The sequence below is a fragment of the Macrobrachium rosenbergii genome, chromosome 9 (assembly GCF_040412425.1).
Source record: "Macrobrachium rosenbergii isolate ZJJX-2024 chromosome 9, ASM4041242v1, whole genome shotgun sequence".
Lineage (NCBI taxonomy): Eukaryota > Metazoa > Arthropoda > Malacostraca > Decapoda > Palaemonidae > Macrobrachium > Macrobrachium rosenbergii.
Window position 1 is genome coordinate 59,582,889 of NC_089749.1, and position 24,800 is coordinate 59,607,688.

The 24,800-nt window shown below is 35.5% G+C and overlaps 1 long non-coding RNA gene across 2 annotated transcripts; it reads right to left on the reverse strand.

The window, feature by feature from the left end:
- Positions 1-8,059: 8,059 nt before the first annotated feature.
- On the reverse strand, positions 8,060-12,580 carry LOC136841883 (uncharacterized). 2 transcript variants are annotated; one of them, XR_010854121.1, is made up of 3 exons: positions 10,929-12,580; positions 10,016-10,168; positions 8,060-8,615 (listed from the first exon to the last, which is right to left on the reverse strand). It is a non-coding gene; the product is annotated as an uncharacterized lncRNA (long non-coding RNA). The 2 variants fall into 2 exon arrangements; XR_010854120.1 differs by having other exon boundaries at positions 9,958-10,168.
- Between the last annotated feature and the right edge of the window lie 12,220 nt (positions 12,581-24,800).

Sequence of the window (24,800 nt, forward strand, 5' to 3'; positions counted from 1 at the left end):
CTCCTTAAATATTAACGAAATTTAGTCGCAAATCACTTTTAAAATTCGTCTTTTATAGATTGAATATATTATCAAATCTCGGTTTCTTCGAAGAAGAATTTCCATTATATCAATAAATTCTAAAACGTTCCCATAAATCGTTGAAATTACTTATTCATCGAACGTAAATGACGATAGAATTGAATTAAAGTTGCCAGTTCATTGTATTTTTGAAGCAGGTCCCGACAATTCAGCAGTGAAATAAGTAACCATATGGCGTGAGAGCTGAACTCATTAAACTTCTATTTTTATTGATAAATTTAATAAAAAGAATTTAAACAAAGTATTGTCTATAAATGTAATTTAGTTATAAATCTTTTTTTAAAGTTTTATTTAAATATAAATTAACTATTTTTATATAAGTTCTATATGTTTTTGAAAACTAATTTTTATAAGTTTTTAAACCGTTAGTCAATTCAGTGTTTAAACCTTTTGAATGAAACCAATGAACTTTCCCGTAAATGTCATTTTTTATTCATAAATTTGATGGCTACTAATACTGACGAATGATAAATAATAATTTAACAAGAATTTATTTAAGTTTGATAAAGGTTTGCATTTATTCGTAAAATTGTTCGTAATTAACGATCGCTGATTTGTGTCCAGGCTGAGAAAGAGAGAGAGATTGATTGGCCAAAACTGTCAAACGAGACCGACATTCATAAATTCGATTTCACCTGACGCGTCGAATACCATTTTTAATGATAAATAAATAAATTTAGGTTTCAGAAAGTTTTGATAAGAAAAGTAGAGTCATTTTGTGATTCGTGGTTAATTAACGCTGGTATTTAACATGTTTCATCCTGGCCTTTACTATTCGTGACTTGAAATAAAGTAAAGGTTGCTTTTACTTATTGGTTTTTATCCTGATTTAGGTTGAATTAAGCTTTGTTAACTTCTTCATTAATTTTAACTGTTGAACAACGGTTTAAGGATATCTACTTTTTAAATATCCCTTATCTAATTATTAATTTTTTACTCTTTAAATTGGCTGTAAAATAAGAATAATAATAATAATAATAATAATAATAATAATTTTAAATAATTTAAAATATTTATTATGGTAATAATTATAATAATAATAATTATTATAATAATAATAATAATAATAATTAATAATAATAATAATAATAATATAATTTTTTAAAATTAATTCCTTTTAAATATATATTAAAAACCATTGAAATCTTCTTTTGTCTCCCCTAAAAACATTAAAAAAAACGGAAAACACAAAAAAAATACAATTTTGAGGCATTTTCTTCCAAACAGCACGCCATAAACCGAAGGGTTCCTCTGACCGAGTGAGATTTTGGGCGGGAAGTTCTCCTACCTGATTGGCTGTTGATTACGTCATCAACACCACCTCTGATTGGCTACAGTTTGTGTTTACTATTTTTGTCTCTCTCTGCAGACGATTTTTTTCAGTGTGGCCACAAATCAAAATTTGAACTTGCAAATAATTTCTTTTATATGCTTTTTTCAGAGCTGTATTGTAGATGAAAGTTTAAAAAATTTAATATTTTATTAAATATACTTTTTTAATAATCTATGATAAGAATTTATAATGGGCTTTTTAATGTTTAAAGTACATAGAATCGTCTATGGTTTTCCAGGCGGCCGATGCTGTTTGCAGTATGTCCATACAAAAATAAAAGCTATCTAGAAGGCTCTTCCCCTTTATACTGTCTTTTAAGCCATTCAAATCGATAATATTTTCATATATCTATTTAATTAAGAATCAAAAGCTATTGACATTATACAAAAACGTAATTTGAAATACATTAGATACGACAATATAAGGTTTTTTTAAAGGTGTGTTTGGCAGTTCTGTAAAGTTTGTGAATGGAATACCATACTTGTTTCCATGGCAACCACTATTTTTTTACCTCCTAATAAGAAACTATACATTTGAAGAACTAAATAATCATTGTAAATTCGTTTAGAAATTTATATTTTTTATATTAATTATTTTAATTATAATCAATGGTTATTATTACTTGATATTGTCAAATAGATAACAGAAAAATAATCTAATTAAGGTATTTATGGTAATGATAAGGCTAGACTGTATACTCTACGTCTGCATAATAATTCAAAAATAGAGTACTTGGTAATCTTTTTAATTAATATATATGTTTTTAAACTTTTATTAAGGAATAATCGAACTCTGAATGGTTCTAATTATACTCTATTTTGATTATTAAATTAATTGAATAATGAAAACTAAATGAAATAAGATAAAATTACTTTTAAAAACCTCACTGGAATCTTTCTGGACTGTGGCATCTGACAACAATCGGTTAGGGCGTCGTCAACATCAGCCGCAGCCAATCACAGCCTGTGTTGATGATGTCATCAGTAACCAATGAGGTTGCAGACATTTTCCCGCCAAGAATGCTGTTTTTCCGAGGGTTCCTCCAACTTATGCTGTGCTGTTGGCTAAAATCTTAGGTGACGAATTTTGGTCCTGCTCCAAATATTTTCAAAATTCATTTTTGAGTTGAAATCTTGTTTATTTAGTGCAATTTAAAGCAGAATAATTTAAAGTAACTTATTCTCTGTTATTTTTTTAAATAGTAAACTTATTTCCAAGATGACAAAAAAAAAAATGCTCCAATATGACAAGAAATATATTCCAAACATTAAACAATAGTTATCATAACATATACAACACTAATTATCATTTTAACATATGCCAACAATATTATTATAACAAAGTTTATGTTATGTTAACAAGAATCATATAACTAACATTCATTTGGTTAACCAAATAAATCTTGGTCATCATGATTCTTGTTAACATAACATAAACTTTGTTGGCATAACCAGGCTATTGTAGCTGAGCTTAAACTTGGATAACATGTGTTAACATAGTTTATGATAACTTATGTTATCATAACATCTGATACTAAAACGTATGCCAAGACACTTGCGATGGTTATCATAACCTAGACAAGCACAGAGGTAGCCTATGTTAGGATAACATCAGTTGGCATATGTTAGGCAAGACTGGATCAGCACAGGCTATGCTGCCCCACATACGCAAAGTTGTATGCTAACGTTTGTCACCATAACTGAGTCTAATCGAACACTCGATCATTGGTGGATAGGGGTGAGATCTCTCTCTCTCTCTTCGTCTTTGTCTCTCTCTCTCTCTCTCTGTCTGAGGGAAAGGGGTTATGACAGTCAATAAGGTATTCTGTTGGGGGCGAAGATTTATGGGAGGGGGAATAGTCCCCCCGCCTTCTTCCTGGCTGTATGGTGTTATGTATGTGTGTGTTCTGTTCACAAATACCTGAAATATTAAGTGAATTCCATTTTTATGTATAATTCCAATTTAAACAGTAGACACCATTCATTAGTGAGATGCTATCGACACTGGGCGAATAAAAATACATTTTAACAGATATTTTAACATTAAAAACGTCAAACAATTTCTTAAGAATAAAATTTACGGTCAAGTTCCGTCCCATCCTTTTGCTGAAATTCAGTGCCATGTTGATTTTATTATTCAATATATTTTAAGCTTTGGTTATCTGCCGTAGCCAAAGGAATAACAAACTATTATAGACTGGAGCACATAAAGTGTTTAAAGTGTTGTGGAAGAAAGTTACAAAGGTCCTACACACAAACACTTACACGCCCATCAGAAGCTTTTAATTTTCCATATCATTCTCCCAACGGCCTCGTTATTCACATACGTACAAACACGCCTCCCGTCTCGTTGAAACGAGAACAAACTGAGGCACAAACTCTTATTTGAAACAATCGGAAACCCCTCGGTATATAACGGCGTTACAGCTGTCATGTGGTGGCCTTGAAATCTCGGAAGCTGGTCTGTTGGTAAATTGGTGGGGGGGCGGGATAGTTCCTCCCACCCCTTTACAGACAGGGGAAACCGTAGTCATTACTGTTTTATATAGACACGTAATGCAGTGCTATAATGAAGCTGAATATAATGACATTATACTCTGCCAAACCCCCTCTCCCCAGAACTCATTACAAGTAAGCTGTAATATTAATAATTTTAAAAAGCTCAGGCAAGTTGCTTCGGGAGTGTTGGCGGAGTACCACTGGTAGGAGGAGGTTGTCCACACGGGAGGACGAAGACAGAGGGTTGAGGTTGTGGCTTACCTCTCCCTCCTCCTCCTGAATCTTCGTACCGTAAAAGCTACATTTAACGCCATTTTTTACCATAAGATACGTTTTATATAATAAAAATTACCTCTACGAGGTAATTCTCAACCAGTACAACCTCATCGAGGTCACCCTCGTCCGCGAGTGCATCAACGAGGTCGTCCTCGCCTGGGAAGCCCTGAGCGAGGTAAACCTCGCCTGGGGATGGCCTCTAGGGTCATCTTCAACAAGGGACCTCCTCGAAACCTTCCTCGCCTGGGGATGCTCTGACGAGGTAATTCTCGCCGAGATGGTCTCGATGAGGTAATTATAAACATTTTCATCATTATTATAATTATTATTCAGAAGCTGTACATTTGAACAAAGTAACAGAATAGGAAAAAAAGATAAAGTTTTTTTCTTTTAAATTTCCTTTCCATATTTTTTTTCTGGGCAAGAAAAAATCGCTTTCCAAGTCATCAAAATGGCAGATGTCTATTTGGCCCCTAAAAAAAAATCGTGTAAACCTGTCTTCTTTTATTTTGTTAGGGGTCGAATTGAACTGAATTTAGGCCAAAGGCCAAGCACCGGGACCTATGAGGTCATTCAGCACTGAAACGGAAATCGGTAGTAAAAGGTTAAAAGTTGAAAGTAAGATGGAAGAAAAGAGAATATGAAAGGGGGTACAGTAAAAGTAACGAAAGGGGTTGCAGCTTGGGGCTGAAGGTACACTGCAAAGACCCTTTCACAGTGCACCCTGTGAGGTGCACTGACTCCCCACATAGAGGACCGAGAGAATGTACCAGTTTTCCAACACCACAAAGGAAAAACCAAATGGATAAATGTGATTTTATCAAGTATTTGTTAGTCTCCACACAGGAGTTCTCGTGGTTTACAGACGTGGCTGTCAGAGCTGTTATCAGACACCCAGTCTTGGTTTTTTGGGAGATTTCTACAGCTTCCTTACCCAGTCAGAAAGCTAAAGGCAGTACCAAAGTGGTTAACTTTCCATGACCTACCACTCTTATTCATATAATTGGTCAACAGTTGTGCAACCATGCTCAGACAGATCTGTTACCAGACAGTCCTGGTTTTCTGATCGATTTCAACAGCTTCCTTAACCAGTCATCATCTCAAGGTTGCTATGCAATGAAAGACAGGCTACCTGTCTGGCCACAATCGAGAGATTGAAGGTGCTTTAATGCATAATATCCACCTGCACTTCGCTCTAAACAACGTAATAAGTAGAATGAAAACCATCAGACGTCACAACTGATACACACCACAAAGGTTCGATTATCCAGAATAAAATTCCCTTTGGTTACACGCCCCCCCCAAAAAAAAAACGCCTTGGCTTACGCAGACGGCCTCAAACAAACCTTTCCCAGCTGTAGAACCAAGTGTCAATTGCCTTTCTCCTTTCTTTCCACTTAATGGCGCTTAATAGACTGAAAATAACACACAACAGCACTTTAAGTTCATCCTTCTTTGCAAAATTTCTTTACAAAGTTGAAATGTTCTGCATTAACTCACACAGGCACCATAATGGGGTATTAGAAACTTGAACAAGTGCCATTTCAAAAGTATCGTGGCTACAAATCTTCGATTTGGTGTGAACAAGATCATTCATTTCCGAACCATATTGCACAGGTGAACGACGGTTTTAAAAACTACTCAATTCCAAACCGTATATCTAAAGTAGCCTACCAACTGATGAGAGGAAGGACTTTTCTAAAACTCGACAGAACACAGAACTAAAGTAATTTCAAGAGCTTTATAGTTTGAGTGACACAAAGGAGAAAAAATTAGCTCCACTCATATTTGAGGACAACTCAGTCAACCATGGCCATAGTCCAGACTGGACAAAACAGAAAACGTTAGTCGAAAAGTAGGGATGACTAAAGTTCAAAGATACCATCTACGACGAAGGGGAACGAGGAAAAAAAACAACTTATAGCTTTGGAAAATACAGGGTCGAGTTGCATCTACGGGTAGATTAATAAATTTTAGGCATACATGCCAAACACTGGGGCATCCAAGGCCATTCAGCGTTGAAACGGAAATTGACAGCAAAAGTTTGAAAGGCGTAACAGGAGAAAAACCTCCCAGAAGTTGTAAATGAATCAGTTCTTAGGAAGGTGAACAGGAGATGAAAGTGAATATGAACAGACGTACAGTAAAAGTAATGATTGCAGTTGCATTTAGGGGCCGAAGGGACGCTGCAAATACCCTCAAGTATGCCCACATTGCACTGCATGAGGTGCAGTGACGGTACCAGCCCCCTACGGGGCCAGCCTTGAATTTAGGGACCATATCCACTAAATTGGTTGTATACCTAAAAAAAGTCTTGGACTACCCATAAAAGTAGTTGCACAAAAACCAGAGATAGGTTTAAACTATACACATTTTGGCAGTTATGGTTGGTGAAATATGAACATACTCCCTTCCAAACATTATACCAGGGATCTGGATCTCAATTAGGGCAAAGAAATAAGAATCTTCCTGCCAAGGATAAAAATTGAAAAATTCCACAAATTTTCAGCCTCAGTAGGCAGTAAGGGTTCAAGAACAATTCACATAAACACCAGTTTTCAAACTCCAGAGGAAAAATCAAATGGAGAACTGTGATCAATATTTCTTGTCTCCACACAGTTCTCGAGGTTTACAGGTGCTCTAATGCATAATATCCACCTGCACTTCGTTCTAAACAACGTAGTAAGTAGAACGACTTTGCCATCAGACGTCAAAACTGATACACACCACAAACGTTCGATTATCCAGAATAAAATTCCCTTTGGTTACACACCCTAAAAATGGAAAAAGAACGCCTTGGCTTACGCAGACGGCCTCAAACAAATCTTCCCCATTAGTAGAAGTGTTAATCACCTTTATTTTTTCCCTTAATGGGGTTTTAGACTGAAAATAAAGGATATTTGCCTATAGCACACAAAAAGGACTTTGTTCATCATTCTTTGCAAAGTTGAAATGTTCTGCATCGCCTCGCCTTCAGTGGCTGCATAATACATAACACACGTACACAACTGAAGGCGTTACTGGTCCGATAGTTTAAATTATTACACAAGGGCTTTCTGCCTACATGCCACAGGCCAAATTGGGGTACTAGGAACTTTAACAAGTGCCATTTAAAAAGTATCGTGGAAACAAATCTTCGATCTGGAGAGAACACGATCACTCCCGAACCATACAATTCATTGCACAGCTGAATGAGGGTTTAAAACCTCAATTCCAAAACGCATATCAAGGTAACTGACGAGGATGATTTTTCTAAAATTCGACGCTAACTTCAGCTTTATAGTTTGTGCGAAAAAACTAGGTTCGCACATTTGAGGACAACCTATCAACCACGGTCATAGTCCAGACTGGGCAAAAAAGAAAACTTTAAATGATAGGGCTTTAAATGTTAGGGGTGACTCAAGTAGTCGAATCTACGGGTTGTATCCATCGCTCTGATGACCCAGAATTGTACTTACAGAAAAAAACGGTTTAAACTGTGTACATAACCGTTTACATTAGTACACCAGGAACCTAGATCTATTGGAAATTATAAAATCCTTGTAGGCAAAAGCAAGACACTGAAATATTGGCTACCTTTTCTGCCTCAATAGAATTGTTCTTTAACAATTTACACCACCAAACGTGAATTTTTTTTTTCTTTAACAATTTACACCACCAAACCTGTTTTTTTTTTTATTTATCTACTGTCGCGAGTTACAGGGTCAGCGAGTGAACACAATAATAGGCTACTCAAAGCTGGCCAAGAGAGTTATTTCCACATTTCAGTCAATTTTACGACTACCAAAATGCATTAAAGTTATTTGCCCATTTACCATAGTTCTGCTCTTGACAATGAATGACTTTCTTCACGTTCTGTCTACCCTTTTTATATTACCTCAGCCATTAGTGCTCTACTCTTGACAATGAATGACTTTGTCTTCACACACTGCCATTTTTATATTACCACAGCCACCAGTGGTCCACTCTCTACAACCTCAAGCATAACATGACCACTAAAACATGGCATTTCCAAATGAGGTAGGGTTCACCTACTCCTCCCTGACCTCTATGCTTTTACCTTTATTTTGGCTCTATTTCAGAGAGCTAGAATGTACGAATGGGGATATTTATGAAACAACCAAATTTTATTTAAAAAAAAAAAAAAAATCGAGTAGTTCTCTATTTCAGAGAGATCTATCTGCAGTGTACCAGCTATCATTCCCCGTCAGATTAGCCCCCTCAGTGCTAAAAAGACTGGGGCTGGTACCTGCACAATAAGGTCTTGCTAGTTGTTTTCTGGCTGGTGGCTTGAATAAGGGACACCAGGACACGGTCTTGCTGGTGGCTTCAATAAGGATACCAGGACACAATTAAAAATCCCTTCCAGCCCCTACGATGACATCTCTTCTCCTGCTCTGCCGACAAGGTCCTCTTCATCAAATCACCTGGAAAACAAAAAACATATTTTAGTATTCAATGCATGCTTGTCCAGTCAATAATTTGCTTATTTCCTTTCTTACATGTAACTCAGGACTTGGAACTCATTTCAAGGTGCTGCTAAACACCTGTCTCTTAAGATGTCAAAATATTGAAATCTGTGGGGCCAATGCTTCTTCAAGGGATGCTGACATTACCTTAGGTATACTGAGGGGTGAGATAGACAAACAAAGAAAAATATTTTGGCAAAAAGGGCACTGCCTTGTCTAAACCCTTCTGGTTGCAGTCATATTAAAAAACCTGTATTAATAACACAAACTTTACTTTTTTCGTTATATATCATTTTTGATTTGTTACTATTTAATGAGTCTTCAATTGTTGTTCTTGGAGTCACTGTCCCCACACTGCATGCATTAATGGTGAACCTTTCTCCTTAGAGGTGTAATGTAGGGAGGGACCACTTTCATTCAGCTTGTAGAAGGAATGCAAAGTGAATACTTCCAGCCATTCAGTGGTTTCATGATGTTGACTGTCAAGATAATTGTGTACAAGGTTTGCTGCGTTCACTGTGTGGTATATGAATACACACGTAGTGTCGTATTTGAAATCCAAGACACAGGAAAGTCTAGGTACGCGATACCCATGTATAATTACTGTATACTGTTTGTGTCCTACACTGTGGGCAGTTGGCTTTACACCTGCAAAATTGGAAGTGGAAATTCCTGAACCCACACAGATAAAGATGCCAGTTCTTCATTATAAAATGTGACCAGTGGGTCTGTTCTAGATTATTATTTGATGACATTTCCTAATGCAATAACAGTTCTCAAGGATTGGAAGAACTGGCTGAATTTGACACAAAAACCTTATACTTGCTGTACGTCTGCATTTTGTGTATAACAGTGCAAAGGACATTTGCCCCATTCCTGAAGGAGAAAAATCATTTTAGGTCCATTATTCATTAGGAGTGAGTTTAAGCACTTAGATTCAAGGACTTTTTCTATATATTTTTCTGTGGTTTATGTAAAATAAGCACTCTAAGATAAATATTGTTAAAAAAACAAAAACCCTATTTAAAATGAGATTGCTTATCATTATGATAACTTAGGCTGCTTTTCCTCATGATAATTAGGTTAAGGTATTCAGGTTAGGTTGATCTGATGGCCAACAAAATTCAAATAATAGGAAAAGATTGGAAAAAGATTTTCTATGTAGGTGTGCTTAGATTCAAGTTAACAAACTAGCTAAGTAGAGCTGTGCTGTCACACACAGAACTGAATTACAATATTAGCATAAGGCTTGAGTTCTCTTTATACACTTCTTTTTATGATTGCTGTTCTTGTTACTTACTGGAGCCTCGTTGGCAGTGTCCCACAAACCCACATCATGGAGATATTGGTAAAAACACCTGACGGATCCTGTCTCAATTCTGGAGGGAGCACGTCTTCTTCCTCTGCATCTTTTCCCAGTTCTCTACGACTTTAGTAGTTCCTGGTATTCTTTCATTTTTTATCCTGTCCATTTTTGTCACTCCCAACATCCCACCTGGGCCTTTTCATCTCTGGAAGGGACATACATTGTGTCAAAATGGAGTTCACCAAACATATGTTCCAAAACAAATAATAAAAACCATTGGGGCCCTTGATTTCTGCCAGGTTAAAAAAAAAAATGGGCCACTGAAGGATCTTCTGGAAAAAAAAAAAAAAAGGAAGAGAGAGAAAAAAGAATATTCTCATGGAATGCAAGGGAAAAAGAGAACAAAAGACATTCTTTATGAAAGCAAGTGAGGGAGAAAAAGAATATTTTAAACAAGTGTACAATGTCCTGAAGTTACCGTGGGTGAATACTTAACCGTCCTAGTGTTAAAATCCTTTGCTCTGGCAGAAGCCTGAGACTAAAAATTCCTGTGGTGTAGTGTTGATGCTGGTCACTACAACCAACTGTCCTTAAAGCTTCCTATTTGTATAAATGAGAACTGGGTTAAGAAGTGTTCAACTGATAATCTCCATGGGTCTGCCATTATTATTAACTATTATTGTTATTATTATTCACAAGATATACCCCCTATTCATATGGAACCAGCACACACGAACCACTGACTTGAAATTCAAGCTCCCAGAGCATATGGTGTTCATTTGAAAGACGCTACAGAAGAAAAGACCTCTGGAATATGTCACATTACGAAAAGTAAGATTCAAAAATACTTGTCTCTAATCATAATAGACACTGCTTTGCATGCTTTGCACACACAGTGTTGATCTATACTCAAATCTTTCCATTTAAAAAGGATATGATTACCCACAAATCTAAATTGTACTTACTTAAAACCTACACTTCCTGAAAAATCACCAGACATCCACACTAGGTTTCAATTCCTCAGTAGACTTGACGATCAAACAATCAAAGTTTCTCTCCCAAAAGACTGGCCATGAAGATTCTTTCTGAAGTAAAGTAGAAAAAAGGTTATGAAGGTGACAAAAATCTTCTTCTAAATCAGTTATAAGAATGTCTGCACAGTTAAACGACCCACACTGCAGAACAAGGAAGGGTTTGATAAACAATGACTGGGACTTCTGATATATAGAGAGAGATTTACTCAATATTTACTGGAAAGCACATAAATGAAAACCTAACTTAGCAGACATCACCAGAAAGGATAATAGTCAATTCAGAAGGTCCCACAAAAAGCTGAAGTCAAAATGTGGCTATATGTAGCCAATAATAATTGTAAAGTCAAAAACAGTATCTACACAATTGTGGCACATTTCTCAAGGTTCCACAAAAACCTGATGTCAGAATGTGGAGATGTATGCAGACAATAATAATGGTAAATCAAAAAAAAAGGATCTACACAATTGTGGCACATTTCTCAAGGTTTCACAAAAAGCTGATGTCAGAATGTGGATATATATGCAGACAATAATAATTGTAAACAGTCAAAAAAAGTATCTACACAATTGTGGCACATTTCTCAAGGTTCCACAAAAAGCTAACATCAGAATGTGGAGATATATGCAGACAATTATAATGGTAAATAAAAAAAAAGTATTTACACAATTGTGGCACATTTCATTTCTGAAAGGGAAATATTGTGTCAAAATCATGTTCAAAACACGTATGTTTAGCATAGTAGTGAAACCAATGACACCTAACCCATATACAAGGCTTTAAAAAACCCTCTATTTCTGCCTGAATGTCCAGTTAGGACACAGTGACCAAGTGGTAACAGATATTAAAACAAAGACACTGTGGAGTTTTGAGTAAAAACCTAACCAGCTGGAAGAGATGATGTTGGATTTGTTATTATTCAGAAGATGAATCCTATTCATGTGGAACAAGCCCACAGGAACCACTGGCTTGAAATTCAAGCTCCAGAAGAACTGGTGTTCATCTGAAAGTCACAGATGGTAACAGGTCAACAGAAGAGGTCAGTTATTAAAAAAAGGAAAAAATTAAAAAGTAACAAATAATTAAACTGTAAGGGAAGAAGTGGTGTCTATTTCACAACATTACACCTAATTCACAAACGCATTCACATTACTGATACTGATATTTACACTTAAATGCAAAAAATTCCACAACTGGAAAAAGAAAAAAAGTTCACAACCAACACAGCCATGTTGGAAGGAATGCAACTCACAAAAAAAAACAAAGTTATACAGAAATTACTCCCCTCACAGAAAGGTATGATATTCAGTGACCTTGACTCTTCTGATAAATGGAAAATTATTTTAATATTTACTGAAGAGCTTATAAATAAAAATTAAACTTAGCATAAATCACCAGAGAGGTTAATAGTCACTTTAGAAGGTCCACAAAAAGGTGACGTCAGAATGTGGATATATATGCAGACAATAATAATTGTAAACAGTCAAAAAAAGTATCTACACAATTGTGGCACATTTCTCAAGGTTCCACAAAAAGCTGACGTCAGAATGTGGATATATGTGCAGACAATAATAATGGTAAATCAAAAAAAAAAAGTATCTACACAATTGTGGCACATTTCTCAGGTTCCACAAAAAGCTGACATCAGGATGTGATAAAATGCTGAAAGGGAATATATTAATGTCAAAATCAAAAAGCATCAAAACACATTTCTCATTTTATAATAACGCAAATCAAAAAAGTATCAAAAATCAATTTCAGTTCAAAACCAATGACATAGTAGTAAAACCAAACCTAATACAAAAAATTTTAAAAACCTCTCTATTTCTGCCTGAATGTCCAGTTAGGGTTCACAGTGACCAAGTGGTAACAGATATTAAAACAAAGACACTGTGGAGTTTTGAGTAAAAACTTAACCACCTGGAAGAGATGATTTTGGATTTGTTATTACTCAAAGATGAATCCTATTCATGTGGAACAAGCCCACAGGAACCACTGGCTTGAAATTCAAGCTCCCGAAGAATTGGTGTTCATCTGAAAGTCACAGAAGGTAACAGGTCAACAGAAGGGGTCAGTTATTAAAAAAAGTAAAAAATTAAAAAGTAACAAATAATTAAACTGTAAGGGAAGAAGTGGTGTCTATTTCACAACATTACACCTAATTCACAAACGCATTTACATTACTGATACTGATATTTACACTTAAATGCAAAAAAATTCCACAACTGGAAAAAAAAAAAGTTCACAAGTTAACACAGCCATGTTGGAAGGAATGCAACTCACAAAAAAAAAAAAGTGATACAAAAAATACTCCCCTCACAGAAAGGTATTATATTCAGTGACCTAGACTCTTCTGATAAATGGAAAATTATTTTAATATTTACTAAGAAGCTTATAAATAAAAACCAAGCTTAACAGAGATCACCAGAAAGGATAATAGCCACTTCAGAAGATTCCACAAAAAGCTGACGTCAGAATGTGGATATAAATGCAGGTAATAATAACGGCAAATAAAAAAAAGTATCTACACAATTGTGGCACATTTCTCAAGGTTCCACAAAAAGCTGACGTCAGGATGTGGATATAAATGCAGGTAATAATAACGGCAAATAAAAAAAAGTATCTACACAATTGTGGCACATTTCTCAAGGTTCCACAAAAAGCTGACGTCAGAATGTGGATATAAATGCAGACAATAATAATGGTAAAATAAAAAGTATCTACACAATTGTGGCACATTTCTCATTCCACAAAAGCTGAATGTCAGGATTACTGGATATAAATGCAGGTAATAACAGAAATTAAAAAAAAGACTACACAACTGTGGCAGTTTCTCAAGGTTCCACAAAAGCTGACGATCAGATTTGTGGATATAAATGCAGGTAAAATAAAAAATGGTAAATGTGGACAATAAAAAAAGTATCTACACAATTGTGGCACATTTCAAGGTTCAAAAAGCTGGCGTCAGAATGTGGATATAAATGCAGTGTAATAACTCTTAAAAGTGATCAAAAAAATTCTAGAAGATGAATCCTATGTGGGAAAAATAAAAAATTCAAGTATCAAAAACTGTGGGAAGAATGTGGATATAAATACAGGTAATAATAACGGCAAATCAAAAAAATCTACATAATTGTGGCACATTTCTCAAGGTTCCAACAAAAGCTGAACAGGATGTGGATATAAATGCAGGTAATAATCTATTTCACAAAAAAGTATCTACAAAATTGTGGCACATTTCTCAAGGTTCCACAAAAAAGCTGACGTCAGGATGTGGATATAAATGCAAAAATAATAATAACTGGAAAAAAAAAAAAGTATCTACACAATTGTGGCACATTTCCATGTTGGAAAAATGCAACTCGTCAAAAACGGATATAAAAAGTAATTAACAAATTCAAAAAATATCTACACAATTGTTGATTCTCAAAAAAAGCTGGCGTCAGGATATGGATATAAATGCAGGTAATAATAACGGCAAATCAAAAAAAAGTATCTACATAATTGTGGCACATTTCTCAAGGTTCCACAAAAAGCTGACGTCAGAATGTGGATATAAATGCAGGTAATAATAACGGCAAATCAAAAAAAGTATCTACACAATTGTGGCACATTTCTCAAGGTTCCACAAAAAGCTGACGTCAGAATGTGGATATAAATGCAGGTAATAATAACGGTAAATAAAAAAAAAGTATCTACACAATTGTGGCACATTTCTCAAGGTTCCACAAAAAATGCTGACAAGGTTTAAAACCCCTCAGAATGTGGATATAAATGCAGGTAAAATAACAAAATTAAAAAAAGTATCTACACAATTGTGGCACATTTCTCATTTCCACAAAAAGATGATGTCAGAATGTGGATATATTCAAAATATAAATTAAAAATGTAAAAAAGTATCTACACACCAATGGCATATTTCTCAAGGTTCCAAAAAGCTGACTATCAGGATGCAGATGGAATAAAATGCAGAAAATAATAACAGTAAAAAAAAAGATATCTATTAAGGGGAAAAAAAAGACACTCCAAAAAGACTGACGTCAGAAATGTGGATAATTTCACAAATTAATAATGGTAAAAAATGTTAACAGTATCTGATAATTAATGGCACATTTCAAACTGTTCCAAAAAAAGTTGACGTCAGGATGAATGTATGCAGAAATAATAACTGGTAAAAAAAAAAAAGTATCACACAATTTAATAGTATTTCTAAGGTTCCACAAAACCTGACGTCAGAATGTGGATATAAATGCAGAAAATAATAACGGTAAATCAATAAAAAGTATCTACACAATTGTGGCACATTTCTCAAGGTTCCAAAAACCTGACGTCAGAATGTGGATATAAATGCAGAAAATAATAATATGTAAATTAAAAAAAAATCTACACAATTGTGGCACATTTCTCAAGGTTCCACAAAACAGCTGACGTCAGAATGTGAATATAACTGCAGAAAATAATAATTGTAAATTAAAAAAAAGTATCTACACAATTGTGGCACATTTCTCAAGGTTCCACAAAAGTTAAACCTGGATGTGTATAAATGGGTAAAATAACGATTTCAAAATACATAATAGTGGAAAAAGGTTCCAAAAAAAAATGGTATAAATGCATAAATAACGGCAAAATCAAGTATCACATTTGTCAAGGTTCCACAAAAACCTGACGTCAGAATGTGGATATATGCAGACAATAATAATGGTAAAAATCAAAAAAAGTATCTACACAATTGTGGCACATTTCTCAAGGTTCCACAAAAAGCTGACGTCAGAATGTGGATATATATGCAGACAATAATAACAACTAAACAAAAAAGTATCTACACAATTGTGGCACATTTCTCATTCCACAAAAGAAACATTGTCAAAATCAAGATCAAAACACAGGTAATAATAACACAAATAAAAAAAATCTACAAAATTGTGGCACAAGGTTTTAAAAAAAGCTGACTCAGGAACTGCCTGAATGTAAACAAATCAAGTGTATCTAAAAAAACAGAAATTAAACAAAGGATGTGGATATAAATGTTTTGAGTAAAAATAACAAAAAAAAAAGTATTAAAATTGTGATTTAGGACATTGTTATTACACAAAAGATGACGTCAGGAAATGTGGATATAAATGCCCACAGAAATAATAATAATGGTAAAATTAAAAAAACGTATCTACACAATTGGTGTTCATTTCTCAAAGTTCCACAAAAAGTCAACAGGTCAGGATGTGGATAAAATGTCAGGTAATAAAAAAGGCAAATTAAAAAAACAAATTGTTAAACTGTAAGGTTCCAAAAAAGATGACGTCTATTTCACATAAATTACACCTAATAAAACCTATTTCAAAAATACTGATGTTTACACAAATGCAAAAATTTCTCAAAAAGAAAAAGAAAAGTTCCACAAAAACTGAGTCAGTTGGAAGGAAATGCAACTCAAAAAAAAAAAAAAAAAAAAAGTATCTACAGAAAATATGGCACTCTCACACAAAAGGTGACGTGAGAATGTGGATATATATCTAAAATAACTTCTGAAAAAGTAATAAAATGGAAATTTCTCATTTTAAAATTTACATAAAATGTGGATATATTATAAATAAAAATTACACTTAGCATAAATCACCAGAGGTTAATAGGCAAAAAGGTCCACAAAACCTGACGTCAGAATGTGAATGTGATATATGCAGACAATAATAATGGTAAACAATTGTGGCACATTTCTCAAAAAGTATCTAATAATTGTAAAAACAATTGTGGCACATTTCTCAAGGTTCCACAAAAACCTGACGTCAGAATGTGGATATATACAGCAAACAATAATAATGGTAAAAATCAAAAAAGTATCTACACAATTGTGGCACATTTCACATTTCTGAAAGGAAAATATTGTGTCAAAATCAAGTTCAAAACACATGTTAGCATAGTAGTAAAACCAATGACACCTAACCCATATACAAAGTTTTAAAACCTCTATTTCTGCCTGAATGTCCAGTTAGGACACAGTGACCAAGTGGTAAGAGATATTAAAACAAAGACACTGTGAGTTTTTGAGTAAAAACTTAACCACCTTAAAGAGATGATTTTAGATTTGTTATTATTCAGAAGATGAATCCATTTCATGTGGAACAAGCCCACAGGAACCACTGGCTTGAAATTCAAGCTCCCGAAGAATTGGTGTTCATCTGAAAGTCACAGATGGTAACAGGTCAACAGAAGAGGTCAGTTATTAAAAAAGGAAAAAATTAAAAAGTAACAAATAATTAAACTGTAAGGGAAGAAGTGGTGTCTATTTCACAACATTACACCTAATTCACAAACACATTTACATTACTGATACTGACATTTACACTTAAATGCAAAAAATTCCACAACTGGAAAAAAAAAAGAGTTCACAGCCAACACAGCCATGTTGGGAGGAATGCAACTCACAAAAAAAAAAAACCCTAGACAAACAGTGATACAGAAAATACTCCCCTCACAGAAAGGTATGATATTCAGTAACCTTGACTCTTCTGATAAATGGAAAATGATTTTAATATTTTTTACTGGAGAGCTTATAAATAAAAATTAAATCGGTACATATACCAACAGAGCATTAGGCACTTCAGAAGGTCCACAAAACCTTCACGTCAGAGTGTGGATATATGCAACAATAATAATGGCAAACAATATAAAAAAGTATTTACACAATTGTGGCACATTTCTCAAGGTTCCACAAAAAGCTAACGTTAGAATGTGGAGATGTATGTAGACAATAATAATTGTAAACCAGTCAAAAAAGTATCTACACAATTGTGGCACATTTCTTGCTGTTCCACAAAGTTGACATCAGAATGTATATGGAGAAAATAATTATAGTAAACAGTCAAAAAGTATCTACACAATTGTGGCACATTTCACATTTATGAAAGGAAAATACTGTCAAAAACGTTAGCATAGTAGTAAAACCAATGACACCTAACCCATATACAAAGTTTTAAAAACCTCTCTAGTTCTGCCTGAATGTCCAGTTAGGACACAGTGACCAAGTGGTAACAGATATTAAAACAAAGACATCAGGAGCTTTGAGTAAAACTCAACCCACCTTAAAGAGATGAGCCTTGATTCGTTATTACTCAAGGATGAATTTATTCATGTGGAACAGTTCACAGGAACCACTGGCTTGAAATTCAAGCCCTGAAGAATTGGTGTTCATCTGAAAGCCACAGATGGTAACAGGTGGTCATCAGAAGAGGCTGGGTTATTAAAAAAAAAATAAAAAGTAACAAATAATTAAACTGTAGGAAGAAGGGTGGCTTATTTCACAACATTACACCTAATTCACAAAAGCATTTACATTACTGATACTGATATTTACACTTAAATGCAAAAATTCCACACCTGAAAAAGAAAAGTTCACAGCCAACACAGCCATGTTGAAGGTAATGCAACTCATGGAAAATTATTTTAACATTACTAAAAAGCTTATAAATAAAATAAACGGAGCATAAATCACCAGGAGAGGTTAATGGCCACTCTAGAAGGTCCATAAAACTCTGACGTCGCCACAATGTGGAGATATATGCAGACAATAATAAGGGTAACCAATCTAAAAAGGTCTACATAACTGTGGCACATTTCTCAAGGTTCCACACAAAGCTGATGTCAGGATCGTGGATATACACACAAAATAATAATGAAGCAATAATAAATAAAAGTATCTACACAACTGTGGCACATTTCTCAAGGTTCCACAAAAAGCTGACGTCAGAATGTGGAGATATACGCAGACAATAATAATGGTAAACAATAAAAAAAGTATCTAAACAATTGTGGCACATTTCTTATTTCTGAAAGGGAAATATTGTGTCAAAATCAAGTTCTAAACACATATGTTAGCATAGTAGCAAAACCATTCAAGATTACTTTCAGAATGCATTTTCAGCCAATTTCAAATTTTGATATCAAAAGGTATTTCAAAATGCATAATGTTTTTTCAAAATGTCTTTTCAAATGGATTTTCTTCATACTCTCAGAATGCATTTTCAATAGCTATTTTCAAAATCCATTTTAAAAATCATTTTAAAAGGCTTTTTCAAATGTCTTTTTTTAAAAGGCATTTTCAAATGCCCTTTCCAAAAGTCCTTTTCAGAGGGCATTTCAAAAGGTATTTTCAAAAGACATGTTCAAAGGTCTTTCCAAAAGTTCTATTAAAAAATCAAGAAGTATTTTCAAAAGACATATGATATCAGTTATCATAACATTTGCCAACACTAGTTATGATAACATAAGTTAACACTGGTTAGCAGAACATATACTAACACTTGGTTAGCATAATCTTGGTATGATAACAATAACTAAACTTGTTGGCATAAGGCTAGGCTGAGCTTCAACTAGGATAACATATGTTAACATATTTTATGATAACTTATCATAACATTTGATGCTGAAACGTATCCCAACTAATATCAGCTTGGCAGGCACTTGCGATGGTTATCATAACCTAGACGAGCACAGGGTAGCCTATGTTAGGATAACATCAGTTAGTATATCTTAGGCAAGTCTGGATGCCCTACATACGCAAAGTTATGCTAACGTTTGTCAGCATAATTGAGTCTAATCGAACACTCGATCATTGGTGGATAGGGGTGAGATCTTTCACTCTCTCTCTCTCTGTCCGAGGGAAAGAGGGTTATGGCAGTCAATAAGGTATTCTGTTGGGGGGGAAGGATTATGGGAGGGGGGAATAGTCCCCCCCTCCTTCTCCCTGGCTGAATGGTGCGTATATGTGTGTGCCTCTGTTTACAAATATCCGAAATATTAAGTGAATTCCATTTTTATGCATAATTCCAATTTAACCAGTAGACACCATTCATTAATGAGATGCTATCGACGCTGGGCGAATTAAAATACATTTTAACAGATATTTTAACATTAAATACGTCCAACAATTTCTTAAGAATAAAATTTACGGTCAAGTTCCGTCCCATTCCTTTGCTGAAATTCAATGCCATATTGATTTTATTATTCAATATATTTTAAGCTTTGGTTATCTGTCGCAGCAAAAGGAATAACAAACTATTATAGACTGGAGCACATAAAGTGTTTAAAGCGTTGTGGAAGAAAGTTACAAAGGTCCTACACAAACACACACACACTTACACAAGTGTACAATCACTGACGCCCATCAGAAGCTTTTAATTTGTCATATCATTCTCCCAACGGCCTCGGTATTCACATACATACAAACACGCCTTCCGTCTCGTTGAAACGAGAACAAACGAACAAATTGAGGCACGAACTCTTATTTAAAACAATCGGTAACCACTCGGTACGTAACGGGGTTACAGCTGTCATATGGTGGCCTTGAAATCTCGGGAGGTGGTCTGTTGGTATATTGGGGGTAGGGGGGGCGTTCCTCCCACCCCCTTTACAGACAGGGGAAACCGTAGTCATTGCTGCTATATATAGACACGTAATGCAGTGCTATAATGAAGCTGAATATAATGACATTATACTCTCCCAAACCCCCTCTCCCCGAAACTCATTACAAGTAAACTGTAATAATAATAATTTTAAAATGTTCAGGCGAGTTGCTTCGGAAGTGTTGGCTGGGGGTTGGGGGGGAGTACCCCCTGGTAGGCGGAGGTTGTCCACACGGGAGGAGGAAGGCAGAGGGTTGAGGCGTACGGTTGAGGTATTAGCCTAGCCCTCCCTCCCTCCTGCTGAATCCTCGTAATGTAAAAGTTACCTTTAACTCAATGTTTTACCGTCAGATCCGTTTTATATAATAAAAATTACCTCTACGAAGTCATTCTCAACCAGTACAACCTCATCGAGGTCACCCTCGTCCGCGAGTGTATCAGCGAGGTCGTCCTCGCCTGGGAAGCCCTGAGCGAGGTAAACCTCGCCGGGGAACGGCCTCTAGGAGGTAATCGCCCGGGAGAGCTCTGAGAGGTAATTCTCGCTGAGGTGGTCTCGATGAGGTATTTATAAACATATTTTCATCATCATTATTATTTAGAAGCTGTTCATTTGAACGAAGTAACAGAATGGGAAATAAAGATAAAATAGTTTTCTTTATTTCCTTTCCATATTTTCTTTCTGGGCAAGAAAAAATCACTTTCCAAATCATCATAATAACAGATGTCTATTTGGCCCCTAAAGAAAAAAAAAATCGTGTAAACCTGTCCTCTTTTATTTTGTAAGGGGTCGAATTGAACCGAATTTAGGTCAAAGGCCAAACACCACGACCTACGAGGCTATTCAGCGCTGAAACGGAAATCGGTAGCAAAAGGTTTGAAAGGTTGAAAGTAAGATAGAAGAAAGAGAATATGAAAGGGGTTACAGTAAAAGTAACGAAAAGGGTTGCAGCTAGGGGCTGAAGGGACGCTGCAATGAACCTTTGATGATGCCAACAGTACACCCTGCGTGGTGCACTGACGGCACTAACCCCCTACGGAGAGGATTGAGAGAACCCACCAGTTTTCCAACGCCATAAAGGAAAAATCAAATGGATAAATGTGATTTTATCAAGTATTTCTTAAGTCTCCACACAGGAGTTCTCGTGGTTTACAGACGTGGCTGTCAGAGCTGTTATCAGACACCCAGTCTTGGTTTTATTTTGGTAGATTTCTACAGCTTCCTTACCCAGTCATCATCTCAAGGTTGCTATGCAATGAAAGGCAGACAAAGTGGTTAACTTGTCTGGCCACGATCGACCACTCTTTTTGCAATTAATGGTAATATCCACAACCATGCACTTCGCTCTTAACAACGTAATAAGTAGAATTCTGAAAATTTCAGACGTCAGCTTCTGATACACACCATCAAAAGTTCGATCATCCAATCAATCGAAGGTCCCTTTGATAATATCCCCTCCCCAACAAAAATTAAACAACTTGGTAATAAGTAGAATGAAAATCATCAGATTTCAAACTTTCCCCATCAGTGGAACTCCACCATTGTCAATTAGCCAGAATAAAATTCCCTTTGGTTACACCCCCTGCAGACTGAAAAAAAAAGGCTATTTCCTTACGCAGACACCTCAGAAAACTTAGTTCATCATTCTTCGAACCAAGTGTTCTGTTGACCTTTCTTGCACTTCTGGTTGGTTATATACTGAAAATAAACGTCCATGCAGCACTTTAAGTTCATCCCTTTGCAAGATTTTCTTTACAAAGTTGAAATGTTCTAGCATTAACTCACACAGGTCTGGCCTTCCTGCCTGAAACACACACCATAATGGGGTATTAAAACCTGAACTAGTACCATTTAAAAGGTACCGTGGCTACAAATCGTCGATTTGGTGTGAACAAGATATCACTCATTTCCGAACCATATTCCACAGGTGAACGACGGTTTTAAAAACTACTGTTCCAAACCGTATATCTATGGTACTAACTGATGAGAGGAAGGACTTTTCTAAAACTCGACAGAACACAGAACTAAAGTCATTTCAAGAGCTTTATAGTTTATGTGACACAAAGGAGAAAAAATTAGCTCCACTCTATTTGAGGACAACTCAGTCAACCATGGTCATAGTCCAGACTGGACAAAACGGAAAACGTTTGTCGAAAAGTAGGGATGACTAAAGTTCAAAGATACTATCTACATTCTACGACGAAGGGCAGCCTAGCAGGAAAGAAAAAAACTTATAGCTTGGAAAATACAGGGTCGAGTTGCATCTACGTAGAATTAATAAATTTTAGGCATACATGCCAAACCCTGGGGTAACTAAGGCCGTTCAGCGTTGAAACTGAAATAAAAAAAAGTTTTGAATGGTGTAACAAGAGAAAAACTTCCCAGAAAATGTACTATGAATCAATTCTTAGGAAGGTGAACAGTAAGATGGAAGTGAATATGAACAGACGTGCAGTAAAAATAATGATTGCAGTTGCATTTAGGGCCGAAGGGACGCTGCAAATACCCTCAAGTATGCCCACATTGCACTGCATGAGGTGCAGTGACGGTACTAGGCCCTTTACAATGGGCGGCCTTGAATCTAGGGGACCATATCCACTAATTTGGTTGTATACCTAAAAAATCTTGGACTACCCATAAAAAGTAGTTGCAAAAACACCAGAGATAGGTTTAAACTATACACATTTTGGCTAGTTATGGTTGGTGGAATATGAACATAACTCCCTTCAAAACATTATACCAGGGTTCTGGATCTCAATTTGGTAGAAGCAATAAGAATCTCCCTGCCAAGGATAGAAATGGAAAAATTCCAGATAATTTTCGCCTCAGTTGATTGTTATGGTAAGTTATCAAGATGTTTAATGAACTCCAACACGTTTTTAAATTTATAATATCACAAAGCAAAAAAAAGTGGTATAAATGAGACTTTGCCATCAACGTCAAAACTTAGTCTCCACATCCGAGGAAAATCTCGAGGTTTACAGGCGCTTTAATGCATAATATCCACCTGCACTTCGTTCTAAAACAGCAACCAGTCAAGTTTCTGACGTACAACGACTTTCTGCAGACGTCAAAACTGACCGATGGTCCAGGGACACAAAGGTATCACCTCTACTTCGACGATTATCCAGGAAATTCAAAAACAACTTTAGCTTTGGAGGAAATTACCGTGTTGGCTCTGTCTTAATCGTAATTGGAAAAGGACGCCTTGACGTTTCTTGGAGGCGAGATGGTTGCAAACCTTTGTCGCATCAGTTGAAGTGTGTCAGTTACTTTTTTCTTTCCCTCTAATGGGGCCTTAGACTGAAAATAAAGGATATTTGCCTGATTGCAGTGACACAAAAAGGACTTTATTTACCATTCTTGGCAAATTTGAAAAAATTACTTCTGCATCGTCATCGCCCTCGTTTATTCTGACATAACACACGTACCAGGCTGAATCTAATTTTTTTAATGTTCATTTATGTACTGGCCGGATTTTTCTTTGGTTTTGAAATGGACTATAATTTTCACCTCAAGATGGGGGTATTTATTCTAATTGCCTGACTCAACTGAACACACACTCCAACAACTAAATTTGTCAAATAGGCACTTTAACAAGTTGCCATTTAATGTCATAATTTTGCTTGAAAACAAAACTTCGATCTGGAGCTCAACACGATCATACCACCCAAATAAATTCATTGCACACTGGAAAAATGGTTTAAAACCTCAATTCCTAACGGCCTTAAAAAACCTTCCCAATCAGTGGAAGGAAGATTTTTCTCTATTTCTTTCCCTTAATGGGGCTTGACTTTAAATAAAGTTTATTTGCCCATAGCACACAAAACAAGACTTTGTTCATCATTCTTTGCAAAGTTGAAAAACTAGCGTCACCACACCTGAGGACAACCATAAACACGTACATAAGTCCAGACTGGCCGGAAAATTAAAGTTACTTAAATTACTACAAAGAAGGTCTTTCTGTCTGCATGACATGAAAGTGACCAAATGGGGTTGAATCTAACAAGTGCCATTTAATTACTGTTGACAAATCTTCGATTCAAAACAAAACGATCACTCCCGAACCATACAATTCATTGCACAGCTGAATGAGGATTTAAAAACTCAATTCCAAACCGCATATAAAATTAATAACTGGTGAGGCGGGTTTTTCTAAAATTCGACAGAACACAGAATGAACCTTCAAGAGCTTTATGGTCTGTGCGAAAAAACTAGCTTCCCACATTTGAGGACAACCTATCAACCACGGTCCTAGTCCAGACTGGGCAAAAAGGAAAACTTTAAATTATAGACTTTTTTTTTTTATCGCATTTACCCAGAATAGTTACACAAAACAAAACCGTTTCAAATGCGGACATAACCCTTTAGATCAGTACACCAGGAATCTGGATCTCAATTGGAAGCTGTAA